The sequence below is a fragment of the Alligator sinensis genome, unplaced genomic scaffold (assembly GCF_000455745.1).
Source record: "Alligator sinensis unplaced genomic scaffold, ASM45574v1 scaffold491_1, whole genome shotgun sequence".
NCBI lineage: Eukaryota > Metazoa > Chordata > Crocodylia > Alligatoridae > Alligator > Alligator sinensis.
The window spans coordinates 251,464-262,983 of NW_005843169.1; positions in this window are offsets into that span (position 1 = coordinate 251,464).

Below are 11,520 nucleotides of genomic sequence, written 5' to 3' on the forward strand. Positions count from 1 at the left end.
CAGGGCTGCATTAGCCCAGCCCTGATCCTGGGACAAGCAGGTAGGTTCAATCCCCATCCCCTCAACACAACAGGCAAATGTCTGGTTGGTGCTGGGGGAGGTCACTAACTCAAAAAGTGCCGTGAGTGAGAGTGGGGACCTGTGAGTCTGTTAGCACCCTTTGGCACTTTTAGAAAATCTCTCCCCAGTCTTGTTTTAGGCTTTTCTCTGGTTTATTTTACCAGGATATTGGAAGAGCACAACGAAGTGCACTTGATTAGCACTAACAAGCTTCAAGCCTTCTCCAACTATTAGCCTGAAACTTCCCATTTTAACAGTGCTGGCTATAAAATATTTCCTCCAAGTGTCTTTATTCAATGCTTTAGGCATAAATTATTCAGGGAGCCATTTTACATGCCACAAAACTACATTTCTTTAAAAACCGAAGAAAATCATTGAGTAAACTTCCTCCAAAAAAAAAAAAAAAAAATCAATCCTTGTCATTCGCAGATCAGTTTTTCCCTCAACCATCTTGTTTGAGGAGAGGAAAATCTTTTCTTGGCTGATAGAGTGCAAACCAGCAAGAGAAACATATGTACTCCCAGTTCTCTGAGGAGTTTTAGTTTGTTGCCCCTACAGCTGCGGAGTGAAGCACCAGGCTCTGTGCAGCTCCGCAGCTCTGCAGGAAGCTCTGCAAGCAGACTGGCAGCAGCCCAGGAAGGCAGGCTCTGTCCAAGAAAAGCGGTGAGCCTGATTCCCCCCCACCCCGGAGCCTGCCTGCATGCATGAGCTGCGTGGGGGCCAGTGCTTCCCTCCATGGCTGCGATGCCCCCAGGACCACCCGAGCTGGGTGCCTGTGGGTGGGTGCCACCTGGGAGGGGGGAGGAGGGGTCACTGCTCCCACAGCCCAGAGACTGCTCTACTCACCGGCAGCTCATCCTCTCCTCTCCACCGCCAGAGAGGCAGGTAAGTTTGGGTGAGTGCACGACATGGGGGTTTAAAGGCTCCTAAATTGAAGCAGTGTTTCTAAAAACCTACCACTTCAATTTAGGGCCCCTGTTTTGTCTCCACATGCCCTAGTTTCAATAAAAGGGCAGTAATCATGGAAGTGTTGCAACTTCTACCTGGCTTCTGTCATTATGCAACATAGAAGAGAATTGGAGGGTAGTCAGACAAAGGTTTTTCATAGATTCATAGATTGTTAGGGGCTGGAAGGGACCTTGTAGATCATTGAGTCCAGTCCCCCTGCACTAGGCAGGAAAATACTGTTTTGAAGATCTCCAGGGTAGGTGACTGCACCACCACTGAAGGGAGTTTATTCCACAGTCTGGACACTCTGACTGTGAAGGAGTTTTTCCTGGAATTGAGCTTGAAGCGGCCTTCCAGGAGTTTGTGTCCATTGGTCCTGGTCTTCCCCAGGCATGCCCTGGTGAACAACTGTTCATCGAGTTCTTGATGTACTCCCTTGATGTAGCAGTAAGCCACTACCAAGTCCCATCTTAGCCTTCTGTTCTGTAGGGTGAAGAGGCCCAAGTCCCTCAGCCTCTCCTTGTATGGCTTGTCTTGCAAATGGCCTGATCATACGGGTGGCTCTTCTCTGGACCCTCTCAAGTTTTTCCATGTCCTTGTTGAAGTGAGGATCTCAGAACTGGATGCAGTACTGCAGCTGTGGTCTCCCCAGTGTGGATTGCAGTAGGAATATTATTTCCTTAGTTTTGCATGATCTTCAATGGTTAATACATGCCAGCATGTTGTTTGCCCTGCTGGCCACAGCATTGCACCGCTGGCTCATGTCCATGTGATGGTTGATCACTACCCCGGGTCCCTTTTGGCCATGGTGCAAGTCAAATTGTTGCCACTGAGCCTGTAGGTATGTTGGGGATTGTTCACTCCCAGATGGAGCACCTTACACTTCTGAGTGTTGAACTTCATCTGCTTCCAGTCCGCCCAACTCTGTTCAGGTCTGCCTGTATCTGCAACCCATCTTCTTGCATGGCCACGCTCCCCCATAACTTGGTGTTATCCGCAAACTTGGCCAGCAAGCTTTCACCCCCACATCCAAATCATTGATAAAGATGTTGAAAAGCACCAGCCCAAGCACGGACCCCTGAGGGACACCACTGGCCACTTCTTGCTAGGATGACACAGATCCATTCATGAGAAACCTCTGGGTCTTACCATGTAGCCAGGTTTCCACCCGCTGAACTGTTGAGAAGTTAAGTCCACAATCTTCCAATTTTTTCACAAGGATATCATGGGATACTAGATCAAAAGTCTTTTGGAAGTCTAGGTATATAATGTCAACCTTCTCTCCTGTGTCCAGGTGGCGAGAGACCTGTTCGTAGAAGGAAATGAGATTGGTAAAACAAGACCTACCCACGATGAAGCCATGCTGGCTGTCATTCAGAATCTTACCCTCAATGAGCATATCACACATAGATTCTTTAATGAGTTTTTACAGGATATTCCCTGGGATAGGTTAGGCTGATTCGCCTATAGTTGCCTGGGTCTTCCCTCTTCCCCTTCTTGAAGATGGGCACAGTGTTGGCCCTCTTCCAATCCTCAGGGATCTCCCCTGTGCGCCACTATTTCTGGAAGAGTTTTGCCAGGGGTTCCGCAATGACCTCTGCCAGCTCCATCAGCACTCTCGGGTGAAGTCCATCTGGTTCTGCTGACTTATAAATGTCTAGCTTTTCTAGCTGGCTTTGCACCAGCTCAGTATCCACAGTGGGAAGGCTATCATTCCCACCATGCCCCCTGTGATCCTTATCTTGCTTGTCTTTCCTGTTGATACTGTGAAATACCGAAGCAAAGTGGGCATTCAGGAGTTCATTTTTTTCCTGAGTGTCCATTACCAGCTGTTCCAAGGTGTTAAGCAGGGGCCCCACGCTTCCAATTTTTTTCCTTCTGCTCCCTAGATACCTAAAGAAGGACTTCTTATTGTCTTCAACTCCCTTGGCTAACTTAAACTCGGTCGCCGCCTTAGCTTTTCTAATCATTTTCCTACAAGTGTGGACCACTGTTGTATAATCCTCCTTGAGGACTCCCCCTAGCTTCCACTGTGTGTACACCTCTTTTTTTCTTTTTCAAAAGGACCGCGGTGTCCCTATTGAGCCAGGAGGGCTTGCCAGCCCTTCTGCTACCTTTCCTTTTCATTGGAAAGGTTTTCTTTTGTGCTTTGAGGATCGTGTCCTTGAGGAATGACCACTCTTCATGTACCCCATTCACCTTCCATCCCTGGTCCTGCATCCTGCCTCCCCTACTAATCCCCTGAGCCTGTTGAAGTCAGCATTTTTGAAGTCCAGGACTTCAATTCTGCTAGTTGATCTGTTAACGTTGTGGTGGACAGTGAACCTGATGAGCTCATGGTCGCTATTGCCCAGGCTACCCTCAATGTTCAAGCCACACACCAGATCATCTCCTTTGGCCAAGACCAAGTCTAGGAGAGCAGTACCTCTGGTTGGTCCCTTACACTTCCTGGGTCAGAAAGAGCTCCTCAATTACAGTTAAGAAGCTAGATGACTGATCTGACTTAGCTGAGTGTTCCTCCCAATCTACGTCCGGGTAATTGAAGTCGCCCATGACAACCAAGTCCCTTGCATGCATGGCTTCTGTCAGTTCTTGAGAGAAGTCCAGATCAAGCTCCTCCCCTTGGTTTGGTGGCCTGTAGTAAATGCCCACTGTTTGGTCTCTCTCACCTCACCCCCACCCCGGTCCAACTTTGACCCAGAGGGTTTAAAGCTGCTTATCTTTGGAGCCAATGTCAGCCTCCAGAAAGGTGTACTGAACCCTCACATTGGGAGCTACCCCTTCACCTTTTCTCTCTGCTTGGTCCCTTTTGTGCAGGGTGTAGCCCTCTATGGCTATGCTCCAATCATGTGAGGAGTTCCACTTTGTTTGAGTGGTACCTAGCAACCATAGGGGAAAGAGGAGAAACATGATAAAGTCAAATCCTCTGTGTTTTCATAAGGTCTGGCTGTTTGCACTTTTACATGCATGTTTGTCTGCTTCAAAAGGTAAGAGCAATACTACCCAAATATGAGGTGTATTGCATGCCAAAGAGAGAATGGGACCCCTTGAAAGACAGATTTCTTTTTTAATATGCAAACAAACAGTAGGAGAAAGTCTAGTTCAGTAACTTATTGATCTAAAGAGACTGAGTTAAGACTGTGTTTTGAGGAGCTTGACAGAATCTCTGATTGGAGACAAGCAGGGATCCTGGTTTCCTTTAATTAAAAAAAATATCCCCAATTTTCAGATTTAAAAAAGTAACCCAAAATCCACATTTTTCCATGATTAAAATGAAACACCACTATCTCTCTCTCTAATATACTTTTATATATTTTAATATATAGTATTTAATATATATTTTAATATATTATTATGTTATGTAGGTAATATATTAATATGTATTAAAATAATATATAATTTTAATATAAAAGAGAGAGTAATGATTCATTTTAATCACAGAAAAATGTGGATTTTGGGTTACTTTTTTATATCTGAAAATTGGGGATTTTTAAAAAAAATCAAAGATCAGAGATTCTGTCACGCTCCTGAAAACAGTCTTAGCTCAGTCGTTTTAGATCAATATGTTACTGAACCAGACTTTCTCCTATTGTTTGTTTGCATATTAAAAAAGAAGTTTATCTTTCAAGGAGTCTCATTCTCCCTTTGACATGCAGGTAAAAGTGCAAACAGCTAGAAATTCTGAAAAGACAGAGAATTTGACTTTATCATGTTTCTCCCCTTGCCCTATGGCTGCTAGGTACCCCTCAAACTTTTGTCTGACTGCTCTCCAATTCTCTTCTATGTTGCCTAATGACACGAAGCAGGTTGCAACACTTCTGTGATTACTTCCCTTTTATTTAAGCGAGTCTCCCACCCAGACATACCTCCCTTAGTGTGAACTGAAAATTGGGGGTTCTTTTATCAGAGAAAACCAGGATCCCTGGAGATAAGATTATTTGTAGTGTTGCAAATACTACATTACAAGAAGCTACTGCATGTGGGAGATTTGTCCCTAGAAAGACAGTCAGATTTACAGGGCAGCAGAAACCGTGAAGGCCCAGGCTGAGAAGCAGATTGCACCAGAGAGGGTCATCCATTCATTAGGCATGAACAAATGGGGTCAAAAAAAAGCTCCCTCACACGGTGACATTTTCCATTGGTAAGAAGTTCCCTCACAGGATGGAACTTTTCATTAACAAAGAAATGCAATTGTTAGGATATAGGAGCATTTCCAGAGACCTTCCAAGACCTGAAAGAAGAGATAGACATGGACTATACCTACTTTAACACTGGAAATAGAAGAACGAGATTATCTATAAGCAAGCTCAGCTAATCAGACAGTAAAATTTATTCTCATTTGTGCCTGCCTGTCTTTATTAAACCCAATGAACACTACACAGAAGTCCCCTGATGTGCACTGTTTTACACAGTTCAAGGTTCTGATACAACAAAACAAAAGATTGGACAGCTTTGGAAGGATGTTTCAGATATTTCAAGTTTTTCTTGTGTCTCAGCAGTTTGGTAGCTGTCAATGCAGAAGTGTTGTGCAAGGAATATATTTCCTACCAAATATGTGCATGATTTGAAAGGTTACATAAATCACAGGCTACGTCAATCAGATTAGACAGTTCTGAGCACAATTGGCTTAATTGGCAATGGTAGTTTAGGCCAGATAAAAAAGGGAGAGGGAATAAAAACCAAAACCTAACTGTCACTCAAAACCTACCTGTCTAAAGACAGGAGCCTTCTATTTCCCTTCTCCACTCTTCTGGTAGCACATTTAACCTCCATGAGTTTTCAATGGTACTACAATTATTTCAGCCACTTCTTTAAGGACTCTAGGACAGAGGGTTTCAATCCCTGGGCCACGGCCCAGTGCCAGGCCATGGTGGGTCAGCTGCCAGTCCACAGCACAGTTGGCTGCTGGAGCGGAAGTGGCCACGGACCAGCAAACTCCAGCCCCCGAGAGCCGGGTGGAGAGGCCACAGCTCCTTCCGCAGGGCCCACGGCAGCACAGGGTTTGGCCCACCCCACTGCCCAGGGGCAGGGGTATTCTTATATGTCTTCCGGCTGGAAATTCTGGCTGCGGTCGGCTGTGACTGCCGAGCCGCAGTTTGCCAGGCCACAGCAAAAAAAACTTTGGGAATCCCTGTTCTAGGATAAATGTCATTATGCCCTAACAAGTTAAAGCCATCTACTCAATAAGTAAAACTTCACCTATTCTTTCTTTATTCTGGGCTAATTATCTCCCTATCACTCTGCTTCCTGCTGTTAAGTATGAATGTTCTGTGAAGGTTAGGGTAACAAACAAACAAAAAACCACCTTAGCCTTCTCTTCGTTATCCACTATTTTTACCTCCCCATTAACTAAGGGGACCTATTTACTTGATCTTCTTCTTACCTTAATATATTTATAGGAGGCTTTTCATTGCCTCTTATCGCTCTAGCTAGTTGTATATTAAGTCTATTATTGCCTAATCATTGTCACTTAAAAAAAAAGCTCACTATTGCAGCATTAGGAATAGACACAGTCTCCAATTAGACTTCATTAGTCTAATTAAACCAGGAAAACCAAGCACACACCTCCTCACACCCATTTTGGGGACCTCCCCGCCTCAGAATTAAGCAACCTAGTGAAAATGGCAAAATTACTTCAGTGAGAACAGAATATGACCCATGTCCTTGAAAGAGTCATCCATCCTAGTGCTGAAGATTTTTTTCAGCTGCTGCATTTTCATCTCTGACACAGTCACTACACGATAACTCCAGGATACAAACTGCATCTGGTTCTACTTGGTGTTTCAGCAATGATTTTGAAACAAAAATTGAAAAATGGGATGTGGGGGAGGGTGGAAGATGGGTTATGGAGGTTAAATGAAATGAGGGGGTGCATTTCTGCCACTGTGGTACACTGAAAAGAGAAGCATTAATAACACCTTTTGAGTCAGTTCCAACACCCTTCTCCTCAGCACTGGAGAAAGTCTCTTCTTTATACCTTCTTCAGGGAAGGGATATGAGAAAATTCCAAATGGGCCTTACACAAATTGAGACTATCAGTCCACACAAATTTCTCAGGATACATTCACCCAGCTGCTCTCAACCCCTTTCAGCAAGCTTCCTCATAGTTTCATAGTTACAGGGTCGGAAGGGACCTAATAGATCTTCTAGCCCGCCCCCCCGCCAGGGCGGGAGAACAACCCAAAAAAAACCACCCTAAAAACAAAAACGGGACTCAAATGAGTCCAGCCAGGTAAGTATCCAGCCTCTTCTTAAAGACCCCCAGGGTAGGGGCCAGCACCACCTCCCTTGGAAGTTGGTTCCAGCTCCTAGCCGCCCTAACTGTGAAGTAGTTTTTTCGGATGTCCAATCTGTACCTCCTCTCCATCAACTTGTGCCCATTACTCCTTGTTATGCCAGCGGGGGCTAGGGGAAACAGCGTCTCCCCCAAACCCTTCTGGTTCCCCCTAGTGAGTTTATAGACGGTCACCAGGTCCCCCCTCAGCCTTCTCTTGTGGAGGCTGAATAGGTTCAGGTCCCGCAGTCTCTCACTGTAGGGTCTGCCCTGTTGTCCCCGGATCATGCGGGTGGCCCTCCTCTGGACCCTCTCCATGTTGTCCACATCCCTCCTGAAATGGGGCGCACAGAACTGGACACAATACTCCAGCTGCGGCCTGACCAGCGTCGCATAGAGGGGGAGGATCACCTCCCTGGCTCTACTCGAGATGCACCTGTGGATGCACGACAAGGTCCGGTTAGCCCTGCCAACCATGACCTCGCATTGTCGGCCCATGTTCATCTTGGAGTCAATAATGACACCAAGATCCCTTTCCGCCTCCGTGCTCTCAAGTAGGGAGTTCCCCATCGTATAAGTGTGCTGCTGGTTCCTACTACCCAAGTGCAGCACCCTGCACTTGTCCGTATTGAAACGCATCCTGTTCCTGTCTGCCCACCCCTGTAACCTATCCAGATCCTTCTGCAATCTCTCTCTCCCTGCTAGCGTGCTCACCTCCCCCCAAATTTTGGTGTCATCAGCGAATTTAAACAGGTTGCTCTCCACCCCAACATCAAGATCGCTGATGAAGAAATTGAACAGCGCAGGGCCCAGGACCGAGCCCTGGGGGACTCCACTACCCACCTCCCCCCAAGTCGAATATGATCCATCCACCACCACCCTCTGAGTGCGACCCTTCAGCCAATCTGCAATCCATCTGACCGTGTAGGCGTCTATGCCACAGTCGCCTAGTTTATTAATTAGGATGGGGTGAGAGACGGTGTCAAAGGCCTTGCTGAAGTCCAGAAAGACTACATCCACCGCGACACCTGCGTCCATGGCCTTTGTGACCTGATCATAAAAGGCAATCAGGTTGGTCTGACATGATCTCCCCCTAATAAATCCATGCTGATTGCCCCTGAGCATCATTTCTGATGCCGGCCCATCACAAATGTGCTCCTTGATGATCTTCTCAAAGAGTTTCCCCAGGATTGAGGTAAGACTGACGGGCCTATAATTGCCCGGGTCCTCCCTTTTCCCTTTTTTGAAGATGGGGACCACATTAGCTACCTTCCAATCGTCTGGCACCTGGCCCAAGCACCACGATCGCTCGTAGAGCCGTGCCAGGGGCCCTGCAATAACCCCAGCCAGCTCCCTCAGCACCCTGGGGTGGAGAGCATCCGGACCCGCTGACTTGAACGCGTCCAGCCCCTCCAGAAGCTCTCTAACCCGGTCCTCCCCAACCTGAGGTCTGAAGGCGATCCCCTCGCGTCCGGCTTCTATCACAGCAGGGAAGTCCCGGTCCCTGCACAAGAAAATGGAGGTGAAGAATTGGTTAAAGGGGTCCGCTTTATCCTCTGACGCAACCACCAGATTGCCCCGCATATCCTGCAGAGGCCCCACATTACCCAGCGCCTTCTTCATCCTCCCAATATATTTGAAAAAGGACTTTTTGTTATCCTTAATCCTGGACGCTAATCCGAGCTCTATATCTGCCTTGGCCTTCCTAACAGCCCGCCTGCAGGCCCGAGCAGAGGAGGTATACTCCTCTTTGGAGATTACACCCCCCTTCCACCGGGCGTACGCCGCCTTTTTGGCAAGCAGGCATTCCCGGACACCCTTGGTGAGCCAGGGGGGCTTCTGGACACTCCTGCCCCCCTTGCTTCTTGTCGGGATGGACACCCCTTGGGCCCCGAGTATCGTTTCCTTAAGGAACGACCACTCCTCTTGGACGCTGAGTTCCTCTGCCCTCAAGGACCCCAGTTCCTCTCCCACTAATCTCCTCATCTCACTGAAATGAATTCCTCCTTTTGTCTGTTTCAGGTTAGCTTCCTAGGAAGCCAGGGGGTCCGGGTGTCTCTTGTCTGTCTGTATCAGACCTCTTCTTTTTTGAGCCCCAGAGGGCTAGTAGAGCTGATCATACTAAAACACAAAAATCTCAATTATTGTCAGAGCAGGGGCTTCCAATTAGGAATAAGTACTCATTATAAAATAAACAAAGACCGCTTTCAATCTAAGGATGTAGGTACTGATTCAAGCAACGTAAATTGCTGTGAATACAGCATAATGGAGCAAAGCACAAGGATTTGTTTTCAGCTGTTCTAGCTATTGCCCTACTGCCCAGCTCACTGTCCCCAAGCAGCACTAAACTTTTTATATGCCCAGGAAGCCCCCTTAAATTAATTAATATGATTGCTAGTTGAGAAAGGCAGTACAGTATCCAACATGCGTGGAGAAGGGAGAGTTTAAGATCCAGACCTTTTTTTAATTGTGATACTGACATTAACATTATTGACAGAAGGTCATACAGAAAAGGGGCTGAGTTAGGCTTGCTGTGAAGATGTTGTACTTTGAACTTAACACCTAAATTTAAAAACTCTAGCACCATTGTTGTATGTGTATCATAAAATACTTAGAAGAAGCTATAACTTTATTTTGAGTCCAGTTGTTTGCCATCAGCTATGAATCAACAGTGAACTGGAATCTTGGCACCTCCAAAATTTTTATGCTATTTTAAAATTCTAATGAGTCAGCTACCTTCAAAAAAGGGGGAAAATTCTTGCATTTATAGATTTAAAAATATTTAAATGCACTATAATTTGCCATTTGTTTGCCATTAGTTATAAACAGGAAACCTAACACCTCCCAAATGTCATGGTGTGACTTCATTTCCACTGCTGGATCTCTAAAATTCTCATGCCATTTTAAAATTCTAATGAGCCAGTTGTCTTTGAAAGAAGACATCTGGAAAAAATGACTACCCCTCAGTGGAGCTCTAGATATTGGAAGTAATGAATCTTTAGCAAAATTTAGGTATTTCGCTTCTGACACTTTTAACTTGTACAACTGAAATGCATCTATCAAGCTATTTGTTAATAAGCCAAAACATGCAGTAAAATCTATGGGCTATATATTGGTTGCTATAACAAAAGCAAGGTGACAGGGAAATGATCAGCCAAACAGGAAATCAAGACATGGGTGTATACAGTCACATACAACAGAAGCAAGAAGAATACAATGCTATTAAAAACTAATAAATGGTGATGAAACAACTCTATTAAAGCCCTGAGGCAAAAGAGCACTTAGTCACCCCAACTGCAAGGGGCCTGAAATACCTTCCTTTTGTTGTTCTTAAGTGAACAAATGGGTGATCATAATAAATGCTAGTATTTTGTGAGTACAACCCTGGGATCTCCACTGTTCGTCTCTCCTATTTGCTTGCATTTAACAGGGTGTTTCATTATCCACCTCTGAACGATGAGCATGTCCATGGGATGAGTCCAAAAGTAGTAACATAAATGCAGAGGCTTGGGCTTCTGACTCACATTCTTTTTACAGTTCTGTGTAGTCTGTAGCACTACAAGAAGCAGATCACTATGGGGTGAGCAATGTGCACAAAGTCTCTGGCTCAGGCATGGCAAAAGTATGCTCCTTAGTCAGAGCATGATAGAGGGCTGCTTTGTAGCTCTCCCCTTGTTGCCCTGTGGGGTCAGGCCAACTCTCAGGATCTCAATATTGCACTGTTAGACAGGAGGGTGTGACACAATTGCACATATACAAACACACAAATCAATTAGGTGTATACACACACACACACAACGAGCTTAGGCACATACACATCTAAACCAGCCTAGGCACTTGCATACCTATCACCAATTCAAGCACATACACTATAGACCCCAAAGTCGTTTATCATGCACACAATGCCATATATATATACACACACACACACACACACACACACACACACAACCCACCTAGGTAAGTTCCTAACTTGGATGGTACAGTGTGTATGTGTGTGTTTGGGGTATCTGGGGGAAGGTGCAGGTGAGAGAGAGAGAGTTAAAGTGTAGGGAGTGAAATTTGCCAGAACTGAGATTAGAACCAGTAGACTAGAGAGAAGCTGGCTGAGGAACTGAGGCTTGGGTTTACTTAAGGTAGACGGGGGCTGGAAACTGAGGCAGACAGATGAGATTTTGGGGGGCGGAGCGGGGCATATAAGTGGTGGCAAGGAGGAGACAGCCAGGAAAGAAACTGAG